We start from the raw sequence: 21449 nt of genomic DNA on the forward strand, positions 1-21449 counted from the left end.
GAGCCGAGGACGCAGTGTTTCCAAGGATTTCCTGTTACACGACCAATGGTCGTCCGGGTTTGTTTGTTTGTTTGTTTGTTTTGTTTGTTTTGTTTTTGTTTTTTGGGTTTTGTTTTTTACCCCTTCCTTGCAATTTTCTACCAAGCATGACTTCTAATGATTTGACTGCAAAAAAAAATCTGTGAAAGTTGAAAAGGCACTTTTTCTGCTGTGATTTTTAGATTGAGTGTGGCTGGAGATGTATCATTTTTGTAACTCCAGGTTCGGTTCTAGTCCAGTTACTTTTCTTTATCTACCTCGTTTTCAGTGCTGTTTGAGGTGCACAAGTTGACGCTGTTGCCTGTGAACTTTTATTTGGGGGTGGGGGGAATGCTTGAACTTCAGTATTTCTTTCAGCCCGGTGGATCCTCTCATCCCAAACCCAACTGTGAGCACGGGAGGGCACGGGTACAGTCCCCGCTCCCCACGCCAAGCTTTGATCGAAATAAGCTTTGGGGATCTGGGGAGACACGCTCTGGAGGGAAGGAAGCTTGACTCATGGTGGTCAATCCCACGGACAGGAAATGAGAAATGAGTTCTCGGGAGAATGTTGCGAGTTAGACAATCCCACGCCTCCCCTCCACCGTAGCACGCCTAGCTTTTCATGTGACGGGAGGACGTTGGCAAGGCGAGCCCCCGCCGGCCCGATGTCCACCCCATCACCAAACACCAAAGCTTACGGGGCCGTCGCAATCGTTCTTTGCTGTCTCTGGGCACTTTCCAGACGATCTGGTCACGGTTGATTTCCAATTTCATTTGGGAAAACCCAGAGAGCGATTGCCCGGCCTTGGTTTTCAGTGTTTCTTTAGCCACCTCGCTTAGATGGATGTTCCAGAAGTATGCCGACCGAAGGTTTTCCATCTCCTCTCGAGCTTGCCGTTTGTCCGGAGGAGGCAGAGCTTTCGGGGGCAGAGAGGGCCTGGGCTCTTTTTCCATAATAATGGTCTTCCATTATTTCGATTGCCTTTTGCCCCCCCTCCCTTATTCAGTGGCTGAGCTCTCTGGAGGGAACGAAGCCAACCACCATTGGCACGTGCACAGCCCCGTCGGCATCGGAAGAAGGGCGAGCCGGCCGGCTGAGCCTGACGTGAAGCTAGGAACAGGAAGGAGATGGCCTTGAACCCCAAATCTAGACCCTTGACAGAGAAGGGGACCTTAGGGTTTGGGAGGTGCTCCGGTGGCCTTTCTGATGAGTAGGAGCCATTGGGCAGGGCCAGAGTAGTTGGTGAGGTAGCACTTGTACCCTGGCCGCCCTTCCCCGCCCCACCCTGCCCCACCCCGCCCCAGTGCACACAGGAATAAGCTAGTAGCTCTCTTGAGGGAAAGCCAAAGGAGAGAGTGGAGAAAGGGGTCCCCTCACCCGAGGGACGCCCCCAGCCTTGTGAGCCTTTCCTAGCCGAAGCCATGGGCCCTACTGAATGAAGGTGCCTTTTTTCTTTGTAGGGGCTCCTTAGGCAGTGTCTGTGTGGGGACCTCATGCCGATCAGGTTGGGGGGGGAGCTTCTGCCGCGCTTCCCCCACAAAAGGAAGCGTCCTGGCCTCATGGGGCCGGTGGGCGACCCCCCCACCCGAGCCAGGGTCAGGGTCTCCCTTCTGGAAAACTGTGACCTTTGTTTTATTTGTACTCGACCATGACAAATGTTTTTCTTTGGGGGGAATTTTTATTTGGAAAAGGAAAATAAAGGTTGTGTTCATGGAGTGGTGCTTCTTTTCTCAGAGAGTCCTGTGGGGGCTTCCTGCTGACCATTTGTGGGGGGGGGAAGGAGAGGGGAATACAAGAGGGAGAGGAAGGGATGGGGGGGGGAGAAAGGAGTGGAAGAGGGAGGAGAGCAGGGAAGGGGGAGGAAGGAGTAAGAAGGGGAACGATGGGAGAGGAAAGGAAGGAAAGGGAAGAGGAAAGGAAGGGGAGAAAGAAGAGGGGGGAGAGGAATAGAAGGGGGAAGAAAGGAGTAGAGAAGGGGGAAGAAGGAATAAGGGGGGAAGAACAGTAGAAGAGGGGAGAGGAATAGAAAGGAGGGGATGGGGAGGAAAACTGAAAGGAGAAGAAGGGAGAGAAGGGGAAGAGAGGAGGAAGGGAAAGTGGGAAAGGGAGGGGGAAGAATAAAGAGGGGGGAGGGGGAGAACTGCAGGAGAAGGAATAGGGAGAAGGGGAAAAGGAAGAAAGGAGTGGAAGGCGAAAGGGAGAAAAAGGGAGTGGGGGGGGGAAGAAAGGAGTGGAAGGGGAGGGGGAGAGGGGAAGAAGGGACTGGTGGTGAAGGGAAAGGGGGAGGGGGAGAATAGAAGGGGAAGGAAGGAGGGGAGGGGAGACCAGGGGGGAAGAGAGGGAGGAGGCCGGCCACGCGCGGCCGGCCGCAGCCCACCCTTCCCCACGCTCCCGGGGCGGCGGCCCTCCTCCCCTCGCTGGCTGTGCGACGTCTCCCGAGGCGAGGCCGCCCCCGGGCCGGGCTGCGCCGCTCGCCCAGTCCCGGCCAGCGGCGCTCGAGGAGGTCGAGGAAGGCGCGGGGCCGTAGCCCGAGCGAAGGGGGTGTGGCGCAGCAGCGGGCGGGGCCGGAGGCCGGCCTTTCCGGACCGCGCCTCCCTCCCCTCCCGCCCCCCACCCCCCACCCCGCGCGCCTCCCGCCCCGGGTCGGTGCTTGGGCGCCGGTCCGCATCCCCAGCGGCTGCCCTCCCCGGCCGTTCGTGGTCCGTGGGACGGCCGCCGCGCCACCCGTAGTTCCGAGTGGCTTCCCGAGTCGGGCCGGGTCGCCAGGCGGGGCGCTCGTCGTGCTTGGGCCGCTAGTGGGCAACCGGGCCACGCTGCCGGCCGCCCGCCTCAGCCTCGGCTGGCGGTCTCACCCCACGCGCGCGTCCCCGAGCTGGGAGGGGGAGGGACGAGCTCCGGAGAAGTGAAGGGAGAGCCCTGGAGAGCGGAGAGCAGGCTCCCCCGGGAACTGCGAGGGGGGCGGGGGGAGGGCCCGGAGGGGCAAGGCGAGGGCGCGCGCCCTCGCTCCACAGTCGGCCGTCGGAGGTCCTGGCAAGCGCCAGCCACCAGAGGGTGGGCTCCACGAGGGCACGGTCCGCCTCGGACCCCCTGGACTCGGCCCAGGGCCGGCGCCGCACGAGCCCTTGGTGAGCAGCGGGGCTGGAATCAGACCCCGCTGTGGGAGGGGAGCGGCCCGCTTGCGGTGACACTCCCCGTGGGAGGGGATGGGCGAGGGGCTCCAAGTGGTGGAAGGGAGCCCGTTCTGCGGCCAGGGATGGAGCGGCCGAAGGGCCCGACGGGACTTGGGCAGCGGCTTGGGATGACAGTGAGAAGCACAGATTTTTGATGGGGTTTTGGTACCCTGGGTTTTTGGTTTTTTGTTTTTTTTAAACTAAAGCTTTTTATTTTCAAAACTGTATGGACCATTTTCAACTTTCGTCCTTGCAAAACCTTGTTTCAAATTGTGTTGCACGTTTTCCCTCCCCTCGACAGCAAGTGATCCACCTGTGTCAAAGATGGGCCATTTCTTGAGTGACAGAGGTGGGGAATCCCAAGGATGGGGGTGATGATTAATCCCAATAGAGAATGGGAAGGCTCAAAAGGAAGGAGGGGAAAAATTAAAGAAAATCAAGACCTCTCTCTGGGCATGGTGACATTGAGATGCATCCCTGACCTTCGGGCGGACATGCCCACCTCTGTGGGGGCGGCAGACTCTTTCGTAAACCTGGCAGCCTTGCCACTATCCCTTGCCATCTCTGTCAAAATAACCCATGGACTTCAAAAAGTCAGAGTTCACAGCAGAAGGCGTTGCCTTCCCATCAGGTACTATCTTCTTCCTGATCTCTATTTCTCTTTCTTTTTGAAGGCACCATCACACTTCCAATTAAGTTGAGAATGAGCCCAGGCCTTAACACTTAAGGCACTCTCTCCCTCCCCATCCCCTGCCCATCCCTCCCCATCCCCTGCCCATCCCTCCCCATCCCCTGCCCATCCCTCCCCATCCCCTGCCCATCCCTCCCCATCCCCTGCCACCCTCTCCACATTTGCACGATCAGATCGGACTCCTTCCGAAAGTACCGGGCCTGTGGGCCCCTCCTTACTCTCCCCGCCTCGCATCTGTTCCCTTCCCTCATCCCTCTTCCATAGAGCTGCCAAATTAATATTCAGAAAAGTGATCTGTGTTCTGCTCCGCTAAGAAATCCACAACTCCCCCAGTGGGTCAAGTCACCGAGCATTTAAAGTGCCCACTGTGTGTTTCGCCTTCCCGGTGAGTGCCAAGGATCCCAAGAAAGGCATGACACTCTTGTTTCTGGGAAACTAGGTTTAGAAGAGATGATTGTGTAGGCGACAAGCTCCAGACGGGACAAAGAAGGAAGGCCCGGACTTAAGAGGCTTTGGGAAAGGCCTCCTGAAGAAGGGACAGGGACTTTAGCTCCAACTTGAAGGAAGCCAGAACACAGAGATGAGCAGGGAAAGTATTCCAGGCCTGGGAAACAAGCAGGGCCGAGATAGGGAGGTTCTGAGATAGCCAAGAGGCCCGAGTAACTTGGGAAATAGTAACCTAGTTTTGCAAAGGTTCCGAAGAGTTAGGGTGAGCGTGAAAGGAAAATTCTGAGTCCCTGGAATACGCAAGACACTCATGGATTGGCTCTGATTGATTTTATTTGGGGGGGGCTGAGGCAATTGGGGTTCGGTGACTTGCTCAGGGTCACACAGCTAGGAAGTGTTAAGTGAACACAGGCTTGAACTCAGGTCTTCCTGACTTCAGGGCTGCTGCTCTATCCACTGAGCCACCCAGCGGCCCCGTGGTTTGATTTTTACTTGATTTTTCATTTTTAATGTCAAATCTTTTCCCTCCCTTCACTCCTCCCCTCCCTGTAGAGAAGAAGGCAGGTAATAAGATACCCATCACATGTACAAAGCTATGCAAAACATTTCTGCATTACTCTTGGGAGGGAGTTTGGAGGGGGGCAAGAAAAGAAGGAAAGGCCCAGAAGTCCGCTTCAATCTGCATTGAGAGTACGGCAGTTGTGAGGGTGAGTAGTGCAGTGGAAAAGCCAGCTCAGGAGAGAAAAACTGCCAACACATCTGACTGTTCTCTACAGAAGGGGCTTTCTCATCCCGAAGCAGCAGCAGGGGACTGGTGGGGCTCCTGCCCGACGTGCCCGTGTGAGACAAGGGTTAGCTCCTCCCAGGAGAGGGGACCCCTCAACCGCTGCTTGGGACGAGCCGGGCGCTGCTGAGCCCCCAGACCTAGAAACATTCAGCTCTCCCCAAACTCCTTCCGGCTGGCTGAGTGGGCCAGAGCAACTTGTCTGGCTGCCCCCTGCCATCAGCGGCCCAGCCTGGAAATCACAAAGGCCCTTCCGGGCCGGCCCAACCAGCCTTCGTCTCATAAGTCTGCCCCTATGCTTAGGCTCACTGCCCTGCTCAGAATGGCTGCAGGTGACCATGGCACCACCCTGCAGTACCGGCTTGCACAGGGTTTATTCAGCAGCATATTGGGGCAGGGGAGCTTTCCAGATTTTGCTTCAGTTTGGATTTAAAAAAAAAAAATCAGCAGCAGAAGAAACACAACATGACTCTGCAGGATCTGAGGCTCCAAAGCCCAGAGAAGGGGGCCGGGGAGGGCTTTTGGTCCAGACATCTAGCATGAAACTTAGCAGAGGATGCACATTTGGCTTGCAGAGGACACATGAATGAGTCACAAATGATACGGACATTGGGTCGGAGAGGGCGCATGCTTGGGCCAGAGGAGGCCCGTGTTTGGTCAGAGAAGGTGAGTGTTTGGTCAAAGTGGGCGCTTGCTTACTCAGAGTAGATGTATGCTTGGTCAGAGGAGGCCCGTCTTTGGTAAGAGAAAGCTGGTGCTAGAGTAGAGAGGGCGCTCTTGGCCCAGAGAAGGCACATGCTTGGTCAGAAGGGATGCGTGCTTGGTCAGAGAAGGCCAGTGCTTGGTCAGAGACGGCGAGTGTTTGGTCAGAGACGGCGAGTGTTTGGTCAGAGGGGGCGCGTGCTTGGTCAGAGACGGCGAGTGTTTGGTCAGAGAAGGCCCGTCTTTGGTCAGAGGAGGCCCGTCTTTGGTCAGAGGAGGCCCGTCTTTGGTCAGAGGAGGCCCGTGTTTGGTCAGAGTGGGCGCATGCTTGGTTAGAGGAGGCCCGTGTTTGGTCAGAGAAGGCCCGTCCTTGGTCAGAGGAGGCCCGTGCTTGGTTAAAGTGGGCACTTGCTTGGTCAGAGAAGGCCCATGTTTGGTCAGAGACAGTGAGTGTTTGGTCAGAGTGGGTGCATGCTTGGTTAAAGTGGGCGCTTGCTTGGTCAGAGAAGGCATATGCTTGGTCAGAGGAGGCCCGTGTTTGGTCAGAGAAGGTGAGTGTTTGGTCAGAGAAGGCCCGTCTTTGGTCAGAGGAGGCCCGTGTTTGGTCAGAGTGGGCGCATGCTTGGTTAGAGGAGGCCCGTTTTTGGTCAGAGAAGGCCCGTCTTTGGTAAGAGAAAGCTGGTGCTAGAGTAGAGAGGGCGCTCTTGGCCCAGAGAAGGCGCGTGCTTGGTCAGAAGGGATGCGTGCTTGGTCAGAGAAGGCCAGTGCTTGGTCAGAGACGGCGAGTGTTTGGTCAGAGTGGGCGCGTGCTTGGTCAGAGGAGGCCCGTGTTTGGTCAGAGAAGGCCAGTGCTTGGTCAGTGACAGTGAGTGTTTGGTCAGAGAAGGCCCGTCTTTGGTCAGAGGAGGCCCATATTTGGTCAGAGTGGGCGCATGCTTGGTTAAAGTGGGCGCTTGCTTGGTCAGAGAAGGCATATGCTTGGTCAGAGAAGGCATATGCTTGGTCAGAGGAGGCCCGTGTTTGGTCAGAGAAAGCTGGTGCTAGAGTAGAGAGGGCGCTCTTGGCCCAGAGAAGGCACATGCTTGGTCAGAAGGGATGCGTGCTTGGTCAGAGACGGCGAGTGTTTGGTCAGAGACGGCGAGTGTTTGGTCAGAGAAGGCCCGTGCTTGGTCAGAGACGGCGAGTGTTTGGTCAGAGAAGGCCCGTGCTTGGTCAGAGGAGGCCCGTGTTTGGTCAAAGTGGGCGCTTGCTTACTCAGAGTAGATGTATGCTTGGTCAGAGGAGGCCCGTCTTTGGTAAGAGAAAGCTGGTGCTAGAGTAGAGAGGGCGCTCTTGGCCCAGAGAAGGCACCTGCTTGGTCAGAGGGGGCGTGTGTTTGGTTAAAGTGGGCGCGTGCTTGGTCAGAGGAGGCCCGTGTTTAGTAAGAGGAGGCCCGTGTTTGGTCAGAGTAGGCGAGTGGTCAGTGTGGGCGCGTGCTTGGTCAGAGGAGGCCCGTGTTTGGTCAGAGAAGGCCCGTGTTTGGTCAGAGGAGGCCCGTGTTTGGTAAGAGGAGGCCTGTCTTTGGTCAGAGGAGGCCCGTGTTTGGTCAGAAGAGGCCTGTCTTTGGTAAGAGGAGGCCCGTCTTTGGTAAGAGGAGGCCCGTCTTTGGTCAGAGGAGGCCCGTGTTTGGTAAGAGGAGGCCCGTCTTTGGTCAGAGGAGGCCCGTCTTTGGTAAGAGGAGGCCCGTGTTTGGTCAAAGTGGGCGCTTGCTTACTCAGAGTAGATGTATGCTTGGTCAGAGGAGGCCCGTCTTTGGTCAGAGGAGGCCCGTCTTTGGTCAGAGGAGGCCCGTGTTTGGTCAGAAGAGGCCTGTCTTTGGTAAGAGGAGGCCCGTCTTTGGTAAGAGGAGGCCCGTCTTTGGTCAGAGGAGGCCCGTGTTTGGTAAGAGGAGGCCCGTCTTTGGTCAGAGGAGGCCCGTCTTTGGTAAGAGGAGGCCCGTGTTTGGTCAAAGTGGGCGCTTGCTTACTCAGAGTAGATGTATGCTTGGTCAGAGGAGGCCCGTCTTTGGTCAGAGGAGGCCCGTGTTTGGTCAGAGAAGGCCCGTCTTTGGTCAGAGGAGGCCCGTATTTGGTCAGAGGAGGCCCGTCTTTGGTAAGAGGAGGCCCGTCTTTGGTCAGAGAAGGCGTGTGTTTGGTTAAAGTGGGACTTGTTTGGTCAGAGAAGGCATATGCTTGGTCAGAGGAGGCCCCTCTTTGGTCAGAGGAGGCCCATGTTTGTTCAGAGGTGAGTGTTTGGTCAAAGTGGGCGCTTGCTTACTCAGAGTAGATGTATGCTTGGTCAGAGGAGGCCCGTCTTTGGTAAGAGAAAGCTGGTGCTAGAGTAGAGAGGGCGCTCTTGGCCCAGAGAAGGCACATGCTTGGTCAGAAGGGATGCATGCTTGGTCAGAGAAAGCGTGTGCTTGGTCAGAGACGGCGAGTGTTTGGTCAGAGACGGCGAGTGTTTGGTCAGAGAAGGCCCGTCTTTGGTCAGAGGAGGCCCGTCTTTGGTCAGAGGAGGCCCGTCTTTGGTAAGAGAAAGCTGGTGCTTGGGCCAGAGAGGGTGCTCTTGGGCCACAGAAGGCATGTGCTTGATCAGAGGGTGCGTGTGTTTGGTTAAAGTAGGCGAGTGGTCAGTGTGGGCGCGTGCTTGGTCAGAGGAGGCCCGTGTTTGGTCAGAGAAGGCCCGTGTTTGGTCAGAGGAGGCCCGTGTTTGGTTAAAGTGGGCGCTTGCTTGGTCAGAAAAGGCATATGCTTGGTCAGAGGAGGCCTGTCTTTGGTCAGAGGAGGCCCGTCTTTGGTCAGAGGAGGCCTGTCTTTGGTCAGAGGAGGCCCGTGTTTGGTCAGAAGAGGCCTGTCTTTGGTAAGAGGAGGCCCGTCTTTCGTAAGAGGAGGCCCGTCTTTGGTCAGAGGAGGCCCGTGTTTGGTAAGAGGAGGCCCGTCTTTGGTCAGAGGAGGCCCGTCTTTGGTAAGAGGAGGCCCGTGTTTGGTCAAAGTGGGCGCTTGCTTACTCAGAGTAGATGTATGCTTGGTCAGAGGAGGCCTGTCTTTGGTCAGAGGAGGCCCGTGTTTGGTCAGAGAAGGCCCGTCTTTGGTCAAAGTGGGCGCTTGCTTACTCAGAGTAGATGTATGCTTGGTCAGAGGAGGCCCGTCTTTGGTAAGAGAAAGCTGGTGCTAGAGTAGAGAGGGCGCTCTTGGCCCAGAGAAGGCACATGCTTGGTCAGAAGGGATGCGTGCTTGGTCAGAGAAGGCCCGTGCTTGCTCAGAGACGGCGAGTGTTTGGTCAGAGGAGGCCCGTGCTTGGTCAGAGACGGCGAGTGTTTGGTCAGAGAAGGCCCGTCTTTGGTAAGAGGAGGCCCGTCTTTGGTCAGAGGAGGCCCGTGCTTGGTCAGAGACGGCGAGTGTTTGGTCAGAGACGGCGAGTGTTTGGTCAGAGGGGGCACGTGCTTGGTCAGAGAAGGCCCGTCCTTGGTCAGAGGAGGCCCGTGCTTGGTTAAAGTGGGCACTTCCTTGGTCAGAGAAGGCATATGCTTGGTCAGAGGAGGCCTGTGTTTGGTAAGAGGAGGCCCGTGTTTGGTCAGAGTGGGCGCTTGCTTACTCAGAGTAGATGTATGCTTGGTCAGAGGAGGCCCGTCTTTGGTAAGAGAAAGCTGGTGCTAGAGTAGAGAGGGCGCTCTTGGCCCAGAGAAGGCACATGCTTGGTCAGAAGGGATGCATGCTTGGTCAGAGAAGGCCCGTGCTTGGTCAGAGACGGCGAGTGTTTGGTCAGAGACGGCGAGTGTTTGGTCAGAGAAGGCCAGTGCTTGGTCAGAGGAGGCCCGTGTTTGGTAAGAGGAGGTCCGTGTTTGGTCAAAGTGGGCGCTTGCTTACTCAGAGTAGATGTATGCTTGGTCAGAGGAGGCCCGTCTTTGGTAAGAGAAAGCTGGTGCTAGAGTAGAGAGGGCGCTCTTGGCCCAGAGAAGGCACCTGCTTGGTCAGAGGGGGCGTGTGTTTGGTTAAAGTGGGTGCGTGCTTGGTCAGAGGAGGCCCGTGTTTAGTAAGAGGAGGCCCGTGTTTGGTCAGAGTAGGCGAGTGGTCAGTGTGGGCGTGTGCTTGGTCAGAGGAGGCCCGTGTTTGGTCAGAGAAGGCCCGTGTTTGGTCAGAGGAGGCCCGTGTTTGGTCAGAGGAGGCCCGTCTTTGGTAAGAGGAGGCCTGTCTTTGGTCAGAGGAGGCCCGTGTTTGGTCAGAAGAGGCCTGTCTTTGGTAAGAGGAGGCCCGTCTTTGGTAAGAGGAGGCCCGTCTTTGGTCAGAGGAGGCCCGTCTTTGGTAAGAGGAGGCCCGTCTTTGGTCAGAGGAGGCCCGTCTTTGGTAAGAGGAGGCCCGTGTTTGGTCAAAGTGGGCGCTTGCTTACTCAGAGTAGATGTATGCTTGGTCAGAGGAGGCCCGTCTTTGGTAAGAGAAAGCTGGTGCTAGAGTAGAGAGGGCGCTCTTGGCCCAGAGAAGGCGCGTGCTTGGTCAGAAGGGATGCGTGCTTGGTCAGAGAAGGCCAGTGCTTGGTCAGAGACGGCGAGTGTTTGGTCAGAGACGGCGAGTGTTTGGTCAGATAAGGCCCGTGTTTGGTCAGAGAAGGCCAGTGCTTGGTAAGAGGAGGCCCAGGTTTGGTCAGAGACACCGAGTGTTTGGTCAGAGTGGGCGCGTGCTTGGTCAGAGGAGGCCCGTGTTCGGTCAGAGAAGACCGGTGTTTGGTCAGAGGAGGCCCGTGTTTGGTCAGAGAAGACCGGTGTTTGGTCAGAGGAGGCCCGTGTTTGGTCAGAGGAGGCCCGTGTTCGGTCAGAGAAGACCGGTGTTTGGTCAGAGGAGGCCCGTGTTTGGTCAGAGGAGGCCCGTGTTTGGTCAGAGAAAGCTGGTGCTAGAGTAGAGAGGGCGCTCTTGGCCCAGAAAAGGCGCGTGCTTGGTCAGAGAAAGTGCGTGCTTGGCATGGATGGGACCATGATAACTGACCCTGGGGAAGAGCTGGTTCATCTTCTGTTTCTCTGCTAAGGCCACAATGACCTCTGCACTAGAAAGAAGTTCCTTTGCTGAATGATGGTCTGCTGGCCTGCCTAGATGAACTCTGATCCTCGGAGAAAGCCCCAAGGGCTGAGCCCCCAGCAGTGATGTGCTAGCAACCGAAGCTTTGCCAGCAGGGAAATAATCTGCAAGCTGTAGGCCCGGCAAGCTGACTTCTGTTTGTGGCTTCTGTTTACTGTGGAGATCAGCTCATTGTCCTATCCCTGGGATTTCAAAAGCCGGGTTATTAATGGTTTGGTCGCTCCCGGAGATTTCCAGTTCTGGCCCCGGGCCATCAGATGTTCGCAGTGATTTGGAGGAAGGCATGTAGGGTCTGCTTATCCAGTAATGTTGGGGTCTGTGGGGATCCTCCAGGCCCTAGCACTGAGCAGAACCTCCCGGGCTAAAATGCACTTTCGAGTTGGGATAAATGGGAAGTCTTGCCCTTGATCCCAACAATCAAGCTCCCAAGGGTTAGGTGGCCCAGACCTGAACAGGCAGCATTTGTTTGTAATGGGCTCAAAGACAGTGATGAACAGAAGCAGCTACACCCGGCGAAAGAACTCTGGGAAATGAGTGTGGACCACAGCATAGAATGCCCAATCCGCCTGCATTTTGGATTTCCTTCACAGGCTAATCGTACACTTTCAGAGTCCGATTCTTTTTGTGCAGCAAAACAACTGTTTGGTCATGCATACATATAGTGTGTTTAATTTATACTTTAACATGTGAACATGTATGGGTCAACCTGCCATGTTGGGGTGGAAGGAGGAGAAAAATGAGAATAAAAAGTTTGGCCATTGCGAGTGCTGTAAAATTATCCGTGCAGATATCTGGTAAATAAAAACGATAATAAAAAAAAGAAACGGGCTCACAGAGCTGGAGCAGATGGCGAGCTCAGTCCGAGTCAGCCCAGAGCAACAACGGGGCTTTCAGGCTGTGCGAAGCGTTTCCTGGAATAAGGAGGCAGAGCGCTGCTTTTCCCTGCGTTCCTCAGTTTCAAGTAGGGAGGAGGAGGAAGTCTTCAGTCATGGGAGGGCTTGTGGACCCCACTTAACTGAGTTGGGGGGAGGAAAGCCTCAGAGGGCCGTGAGAGCTCACCCCAGAGCTTTGAAGAGCCACTGAGCGAGGATTAGAGCTGGGGAGGCTGGTCACTCCAGCAGGGATGGGAGGGGGCTCCCGGGGCCCGTCTGGTGGGGGGGGCTTTGAGCTGGGAGACCTCCCTGAACGTGTGGAGTCCAAACCTGGGGGAGTTCGAGTTGGGGGTAGAGGGAGAGAAAAGAAAGCAGGGGGCGGGGGGGGGGGATTTTACAGCCAGTGTTGCTGACCAAGGCCTCATTTCTCAAATATATAAAGAATTGACTGAAATTTTTCGGAATCCAGGTCACTCCTCAATTAATACGCAGTCCAAGGAGAGGAGCAGATGACTTTCAAAGAAATCAAAACTGTTTCTAGCTATGAAAAAGCACTGCAAATGCTGCGTCAGGGAAATGCCAATTGAGAAGGCGGAGGTCCCAGGGCACACCGCTGACATGGGCTCAGGTGACAGGACAGGAGAAGAAGGATGTTGGCGGGGAGCTGGGAAAGCTGGGCTTCTGCTGCCTTGTCAGATCAGGGGCTTCCTCCCCAAGGCTTCCAAGGGGGGTCATCCACGGGTGACGGGTCACTCTTTGCTGCAGGACCCCCTCGTTCGGGCACGCTGGGGTGTAGGAAGGCACCCCCCCAGGCCCTCCCAGGTCATTGAGAGACCAGTACCTGACAACTTGCCTTCTCTGGGACACAACCAGAAAGCTGGGATGCAGCAGTTTCTTCTGCAGCCCAAATTGGTGCTGACAGTTGGGGAGAGTGGGGGGGGGGGGCGTCACCTCATGAGCTCCAGATGAGGATGGCGCTCTTGGAGGTTGGGGCTCAGCCATTGTTTGGTTAATGTTTTGTTTTTATTTTTTTTTTAATTTTTTATTTTATTTTATAATTATAACATTTTTTGACAGTACATATGCAGTTTTTATTTTTTTTTTGATTGAAGTGTTTTCTTTTTCAAAACAGTGGACAATTCTTCAACATTAGCCCTTGCAAAACCCCGTGTTCCAATTCCCGCCCTTCCCCCACGCCCTCCCCTAGATGGCAAGTGGTCCAAGATACGTTAAACAGGGTAAAAACACATGGCAAATCCAATATGTGCATCCAGATTCATACAATTGTCGCAGGGCCGCCCAAGAAAAAAAGAGAAGCCAAACACAAAGCAAGCAAAGGACCGCAAAGAGAGTGAAGCACACTGGGTTCCCAGAGTCCTCTCTCTGGCTATTGGACTTTTTCCCCCGCTCCTTACTGGCCAAGTCCCGCAAGGAGATCACTGGGTCCAAAGGGGTGACATGTTATGTGCCTTTTTTTCACATAATTCCGAGTTATTTTCCGGATGTGTTGGAGCAATTCTTTTATCCACCCGGAATTTCCCAAGAGCCAGTGTAGACAGAGAACTCTGATTAGAGTTAAGAAAGACCTAGGCTCATGTCTTAGGTCTAACACACTGAACCCCAGGCAAGTCCCTGGGTGGGGGCAGAACCCAAGGTTCTGCTGGGAATGAGGGGGCAAGCTCTCATAAATGGTTTTTAACTAAATTGTATTTATTTTTTTAAGAAACAAAATTTTTTTCCCTTTAAGCTCACGTAAATGGTTTTTAACTAAATTGTATTTTTTTTTTTAAAGAAACAAAATAATGTTTTCCCTCCTACCCACTTCCTCTCAAGGTGACAAAGAAAGAAAAACCAACTCCTTGTAACAAATGTGCAGAGGCACAGAGAACAAATCCCTCTGCTCTGAGGCCTCAGTCGGGACTGGGGGAGAGCTGGCCCAAGGGCCCAGTTCTGGGAAGTCTGGGATACATGGGGCCGATTGCTTAGGGACCTCGTCTCCCTGTGGCTTGTTTCCAGTCAGCTCCCTTTCCTTCTGCTGTCCTTGGTCCATTTGGGAAAAAGTTTGAACCTTCCTCCTCTTTCTCCTTTCCCATCAGAACCCCAGCCCAACTGGAAAATAAAAGCCAAATCCCCGAGCCGTGCAAGGGGAGGCGAGACCACAAAGTCTGCCCGATGGGCATGGCCCCCCACGTGCTTCTTATGTCCTGGACTTCTGTCAGGAGAGCTCCCCTGGAGCTGCCACAGATCACCGGAACGATGGAAAGACGGGCCAGGGGATAAGAGGTTTACACAAACATGATTTCAATGGACTCTCCCAACAGCCCTGGAATGCTGGAGCCCCATTTTGCTGGCAGGGAAACGGAGGCAGACAAAGGTAAAGGGACTTGCCAGGGTCACGCTGCTAGGTAGTGGATGAAGCCACATTTTACTTGGGGCCCAAGCCCAGTATGTAGCGGAGCTAGCCCATCGCACTGGCCAGAGGCTTTCGGTCTTTCAGAGTGTTGGGTGTTCCAGCCGGCTAGGAAGGCTTCCCTGGCTTCTGCTCCCTTCACTGGTCTCTGAGATCGGCGCCGTCGGGTTTTCTGAGGGCACCGTGGCCTCCTGGGCTGCGCTCGGGTTTCTGGGGCCTGGCTTTTCCCTTGGTCCTTTTGGGTGCGCTTGGATCCTCTCTCCCTTACCCCCCATTGCCCCCCGCCCTCCAGTCTGAAGGGATGCCCCCCACTGAGTTCGGTATCTTTCTGCACCCGACTGTCCGGCCCTCCTCGGTCCGTTTCAGAGAGGAACGAGCTTCCTCCGTCGCCCCAGCTCTTCCCGCAGGTCTGAGAACCGGACCGTCCTTTTCGTGCACGGCGGCCGAGAGCGCGGCCAAGCGCCTCCGGCTTGCTCTTCCTCGGGCTTTGCCAAGAGGGTCTCTGTCTCCTTAGCCTCCCTTCCTGCTCCTCTCCCCATCTCTCCTCGGGGCCTGGGATTTCCTCCTCACGCTGTCTCAGGGGCTCTTGGAAGAGATCCAAGGTCTGAAGGGGACCCCTGTTTCTTTCTGCCCCGGTAGCGTTAGTCCAACCTCATTGCCTGTTCCTCTTCTGGGAGCTTCCCTGCCTCTCTCTGGACTCCTGCTGGGAGCTTCCCTGCCTCTCTCTGGACTCCTGCTGGGAGCTTCCCTGCCTCTCTCTGGGCTCCTGCTGGGAGCTTCCCTGCCTCTCCCTGGATTTCTCTGGGCTCCTGCTGGGAGCTTCCCTGCCTCTCCTTGGATTTCTCTGGACTCCTGCTGGGAGCTTCCCTGCCTCTCCCTGGATTTCTCTGGACTCCTGCTGGGAGCTTCCCTGCCTCTCCCTGGATTTCTCTGGACTCCTGCTGGGAGCTTCCCTGCCTCTCCCTGGATTTCTCTGGACTCCTGCTGGGAGCTTCCCTGCCTCTCTCTGGGCTCCTGCTGGGAGCTTCCCTGCCTCTCTCTGGACTCCTGCTGGGAGCTTCCCTGCCTCTCTCTGGACTCCTGCTGGGAGCTTCAGAGTTTCTTCCTCCTCAGCTCTGGGCTTTTCAGCACGGATGCTAGAAGCTCCTCTCCTCCTTTCAAGCTCCATCTCCCCCCGCCCCATGATAGCTCAGCTTGGCAGGAAAAGCTCTTCCCAGCTGCAAGCTGTCGCGAGGGCTCCCTTGGCCTTTGGGATATCAGCGGCCAAGGTGTCTTGTTGGCGCGCGATACTGGTTTCCAGCCCCAGCGGCCGGGGCTCCGGGGATGCTGCCTGTACTTCTTTGGCAGTGAGGAGCTTCAAAACAGGCCTGGATACTTCTTCTTTATGTTGACATCGAAATTCCACCACACCTAACACCCCATTCAACGATAAGGTCAAAAGGGGTTCACTAGGAGGGCAAGCTAGGGGAACGAGGGACAATCTGCCTCAGAGCTGTGGAGAAGGAAGGGCTCTGTGGCCAAGGGAGAGCGAGAGAACGCTCTGAACTCTACGATGAGTCATTTTGATTCTATTAAATCGAAGAGGGTCTGTACGAACACAATAAATGTAGCCAAGATGAAAAAAAAGTAGCACACTTGGAAAAACATTTTTATATCCAAGGGCTCGATTAGGGCAGAACTGACTAATTTATAAGAACTCAAGCCCTTCTCCAACTGCTAAGATGTCCCAGGAGATGAACACTCTCCAGATGAAGAAATTTAGGCTATTTCTAGTCACATGAGAAAATGCCCCAAGTCATTATGGGTCAGAGACATGGAAACAACTGAGGTACCACTCCCCGCCTCTCAGGAAAAGACACACTGACGGTGGAACTGTGAACGGATCCCACCATTCTGGAGAGCAATCTGGCCCTGGGCCCAGAGGGCTATCAAACTGCGCGTACCCTCTGACCAGCACGGTGGCTCCTGGGCCCGTGACCCACAGAGTTCATTAAAGAGGGGACAGGCCCCCCACGTGCACAAATGCTTGCGGCGGCCCTTTTTGTGGTGGCAAGAAACTGGGAACCGAGGGGATGCCCATCAGCTGGGAACGGCTGGGTAAGCTATGGAGGTCGTGGAATATCGTTGTTGTGTGAGAACATGATCCTGCAGGATCATTTCAGGGAAGCCGGGAGAGACTCGCAGGAAGGGAGCAGAACCACAAGATCATCATGCAGGGCCACAGCAAGTTCATACAATGATCCATGCTGATGGGCGTGGCTCTCTTCCACAATGGGACGCTTCAGGCCAGTTCCAATGGTCTGCTGATGGAGAGAGCCATCTGCACCCAGGGAGAGGACCGTGGGGACTGAGTGTGGAGCACAACACAGCCTCCTCACTCTGGTTGCTTGCTTTTTGTTTTCTTCCTCACTTCTTCCCCTTTCTGATCTGATTTTTCTTGAGCGGCGTGATAACTTGGGAAACACGTACAGAAGAATGGCACGTGTTGACCGTAAACTGGATCGCTCGCCGTCTAGGCTCGGGGAAGGGGGAGAGAAAAGTTTGAAGCACCAGGTTTGCAGGGGTGAATGTTGACACTATCTTTGCGTGGATTTTGAAAGCAAAAGGCCATCATTTAAAAAAAGAAATAGAGGGCCCGGCCTTTCTTCTGAATAATGGTTTTCAGGGAATCCAAACCATTCTCAATTTCTCCCTTGAACCCTGAGCCGTCTTTGCCGGCTCCTCTCGACGGCAGAGCCCTTGCGTGTTCTCTCAGTCTTCTGCCTGGTTATTGCCTCATGAAGTTGCTGCTTTCTCTTTGCTCTTTCTGATTTTAGGGGACTTCGTGATTGGGGGGGGGGGGTGGACCACATTGTCCTCGAAACCATTTGTTCTCCTCCTAATTCTTTCTTCCAGAGCTTTCCATCAGTTTGTTTCGCTTCCCCGTTCCTGTCTCGTTTCCTTTCTTTTAGGTATTCATGGAGTCCTTGTGGAAAACCCCTTTCTTTCCCTTGGTGCCAGCTTATAGTGGGCCCCTTTGGGGTGTCTCGGTCGGCAAGGAGCGCCCAGCTCCGTCTCGGATTCCCTCTTCTCTCCGGCTTTAGTTCCTCCTGGCTGACTACACCCGCAGTTCTGGGCAGGAAGGTATCACTGACCCTCTGGCTGACCAGTGTGTGTCGGCCCAGCACCTGAAGCACTTTACAGGCCGAGCCATTCGAGCTACCCAACCACCACTGGTAAGAGGAGGCACTGATATTACTCTCGTTCTCTAGGTGGGGAAACTGAGGCCGCCGAGAGGAGTGAAGTGGCCTGCCGTGGTTCACACGGTTCGCCTCTAGCGGAAGACTTGAATGCGAGCCTTCCTGACGTCATCTGGCGCCTGGCTACTTCCCGGAGGTTCTCAGAAGGGTTTTTGATCTGCATTTGGCCCGAGGTGAATTTCAGGCTTTCGCTGTAACCCCAACTCTGACCCCCAAATGGTCTGCCTCCATCCAAGCAGCCTTCTTGACCAGAAGTCCCGACCGCGGAGTCTCTGCCCACTCGGGCCAGTCTGTAGCCAGCCTTCAAAACACAGGCCTGACCGGACTTCCCCACTCGAGTCAGCTTCGGTGGCTCCCCGTGGCCCCGGAGCAAATGCGAAACGGCCTCCGGAGCCCGCCCCCTCTTCCCTTTGCAGTCACCCCTTACTTCTCCCCAATGAGACACTTCTACCCAGGGCCACCAGCCTCCTGGCTGTTCTGTGAGCAAGACCCTACCTCTTCCAGCTCCTGGCATTTTCTCGAGCTCTCCCCCATGCCTGGAATACTTCTGCTCCCCTGCCATCCTTCCTGGCTTCCTTCAAGATGCCCCTACTGCAAACAGGCCCCTCCCCCCCCCAGGCTCTCCCGGTTCCCTCTTGGCTCTGCCTTAGACGGGGAGATCCTGGAAGAAGGAGACTCTGTTTTACTTTCTCCTGCTTTCCACAGGGTCCAGAACAGTATCTTGTATTCAGAAGGCGTCCGTCGGGTCACACGGCGTCTGGCGTCCGGCCCGTGCCGTGCCGAGAAGCTCATTTCGGAACTTTGGCCCCCACAGGGGGAATGATTTCCAGCCCGGGCAGAGAGAGAAGGCGGAGGGCCCGAGTTCTTTGCCCTCATGCTGGTCACTGGGAAAAAATCTCTTGCGATGAAAAGCATGGGGTACAGATCCAAGGCCCACTTGTCTAAGCAGATTTGACTCAGAAGCTAAACCTAAAGGATCATGAGCCCTAATGGGAACTGCTTCCAATGGCAACTTGCCAATTGCTCAACCCCAAATGGAAGAAGGAGGAGGAGGAGGAGGAGGAGGAGGAGGAGGAGGAGGAGGAGGAGGAGGAGGAGGAGGAGGAGGAAGGAGAAGGAGAAGGAGAAGGAGAAGGAGAAGGAGAAGGAGAAGGAGAAGGAGAAGGAGAAGGAGAAGGAGAAGGAGAAGGAGAAGGAGAAGGAGAAGGAGAAGGAGAAGGAGAAGGAGAAGGAGAAGGAGAAGGAGAAGAAGAAGAAGAAGAAGAAGAAGAAGAAGAAGAAGAAGAAGAAGAAGAAGAAGAAGAAGAAGAAGAAGAAGAAGAAGAAGAAGAAGAAGAAGAAGAAGAAGAGCCTTTGTTTTTACAGATTTGAACAGATTCCTTATGCAGCTTGGAAATGAGACTTTTATTAGGAAAACTTGCTGCAAAAATTTTCCCCCTTAGGTATCTATTCATTTGTTCAAAGACTTTTTAATCTTTTTTTCTTTTTTTTTTGCTGAGGCAGCTGGGGTTAAGTGACTTGCCCAGGATCACACAGCTAGGAAGTGTTAAATGTCTGAGGTCAACTTTGAACTCAGGTCCTCCTGACTTTCAGGTTGGTACTCTATGCACTGCACCACTCAGCTGCCCCAAGTTTCTAATCTTGTCTGACCAAAATTGTTGACTTTTCTTCTGTAATCCTGGCAATAGTTTCTTTGGTCACGAACCTTCCCCTGCTCATTGATCGGAAAGGTAATTTCTTCCCTGCTCCTTGAATTTGTTTGAGACGGGATCTTTTACATCTTAGACCTCTACCCATTGGGCATTAATGTTGGCATATGGTGTGATGTTTTATCCTAATGGCTACCAGACTGCTATTCGGTCTGCCCAACAGTTTTTGTCAAACCATATAACCTTCCCCGGAATTGGACCCATGGACCCCAAAACTACCTCTTTATGTATGCTGCGTGCCCAGTCTGTTTCATTTCCAGGCTCTCTTGTTTGGGGTTATTTTTAACCAGTATCAACTCCTTTTGCTGATTTTATACTTTGTAGAGTAGTTTGATACTTGTGTCAAATATTTGAAGATACCCTGTTTCCCAGAGATAAGGCCCAGTAAGCAGGTTGTGTCCTGGGCTTGACATAACAACAATCCTTTGTACTCAGAATGACATAGCTCTCTGCAAAGCAGCTTACTTGGAGCAGCACCAAGTGTTTACTGAGCAGGTCAGGTCCCTGTATTTCCCAGGCCATCCAGCACACATTCTTCCTTGTCACTGACAGCTACTGCACTCCTTTTCTGGACACTGAACTCTGTGTCACAAAGGGTGGCCACGACCCCATAAACTTGAGACAATGACTGTTCTCCTGCATTTGTTCCAAGAAATGGTAACCACGAGTGTTGTGGCCTGCTTTCTGGAGTGCCCAAGTTGGTATGACAAAACATCCCATTGCTTTCCAGAGTCCCCATGCCGGGGGGATTAAAATATACCATCCTAGTGGAGAAGTGATGAGGCACGACTTCCGAGGATGGTGGGAAAATGGAGTCTGTTTATTCCAAGGACGCTCCCCTTTATATAATGTAACAAAAACAACACGGGGCATTTGCCAAGTATACTCTCCACGCAGGAACACACAAACAACTTGCTATTGTGTGTAGTTTGCCACTTGGTATCACTCTGCTTCACTCACAGCCCAGGTTGTCACCGGACTTCTCAGGAAGGCTGAGAGCCCTCAGGGGAGCCGGGGAGCCGAGCCAGATATTGGTAGTAGATTCCCTCTGGGCGGAAAGGTCTTCTACCTCACCCAGAGTTTCCCCACTGTGACCCTGTACACATGAGAACTGTCTCAGGCCCTACGAATGGTTGTCTTGTGGGCCAACCCCTCATCATGTAGAGGAATGGCCCCAGCATCAGCAGCATTAAGCCCTTCTTCTTGGTGGGGGGAGGGGGAACTTCCTCATACTGGTATCATTTTCCTCACTCTGAAATTAATTAAACTTCTATTCGTGTCCTGACTCTTATCTCTAGCCCGCTTTGTGCGGCTCCAGCCCACACATTAGAGGCCCATTCCAGTCTCCTTGACATTTGATACGGTTGGGTCCTTTTCCTTCCCACTTTTTCCTCCCCAATACTTCCCTGGAGATTCTCGACCTTTTGTTCCTCTGGACAAATTTTGTTCTTATTTTCTCTAGCTCTAAAAAGTAATATTTCAGTAGCTTGATAAGGATCCCATTGAATAAATACATTAAGGAAGTCTTATCGACTTTCTTAGCCTGGCTTGACTCCCCTCTGAGTAACTAATATTTCTGCAACTCGTTAATTCTATTGTCTTTTCTGTAAAGACTATTCTGTAGCTGTATTCACATCATTCCCGGGTGTGTTCTCATGGGTAGACTCCCAAATATCTGTGGCCTTATTTGCAATAAGAGTGTTCTCCCATCTCTGGGGTTTGCTGGAAACATGAACGATTTATGGGCCTCGGTTCTACATCCTGCCACTTTGCTAAGTGTTTCAGTGGAGTTTTGAGGCAACTCCCTCGAGTTCCCGCAGTGAACCATCATCTTATATTCTTTTTTTTAATAGTTTTTTTATTGACAAAACATATGCGTGGGTAATTTTTCCAACATTGACTCTTGCAAAACCTTCTGTTCCAACTTTCCCCCTTCTTCCCCTCCCCTCCTCCCCCAGATGGCAGGGAGTCCCATACATGTTAAATATGTTAAAATATATGTTAAATCCAATATATGTATACATATTTATACAGTTATCTTGCTGCAAAAGATAAATCAGATCTAGAAAGAAAGAAAAAAAAAACCCGAGAAGGAAAACAAAAATGCAAGCTAGCAATAACAGAAAGATAGAAATGCTATGTTGTGGTCCACACTCCTTTTCCGTAGTTTTCTCTGGGTGTAGCTGATTCTCTTCCCTTTTTAAAATTAATTTTATAATTATAATTTTTTGACAGTACATATGCCTGGGTAATTTTTTACAACATTATCCCTTGCACTCCCTTCTGTTTCGACTTTTCCCCTCCTTCCCTCCACCCCCT

This window comes from Sminthopsis crassicaudata, chromosome X, assembly GCF_048593235.1.
Source record: "Sminthopsis crassicaudata isolate SCR6 chromosome X, ASM4859323v1, whole genome shotgun sequence".
In the NCBI taxonomy this organism is placed as follows: domain Eukaryota; kingdom Metazoa; phylum Chordata; class Mammalia; order Dasyuromorphia; family Dasyuridae; genus Sminthopsis; species Sminthopsis crassicaudata.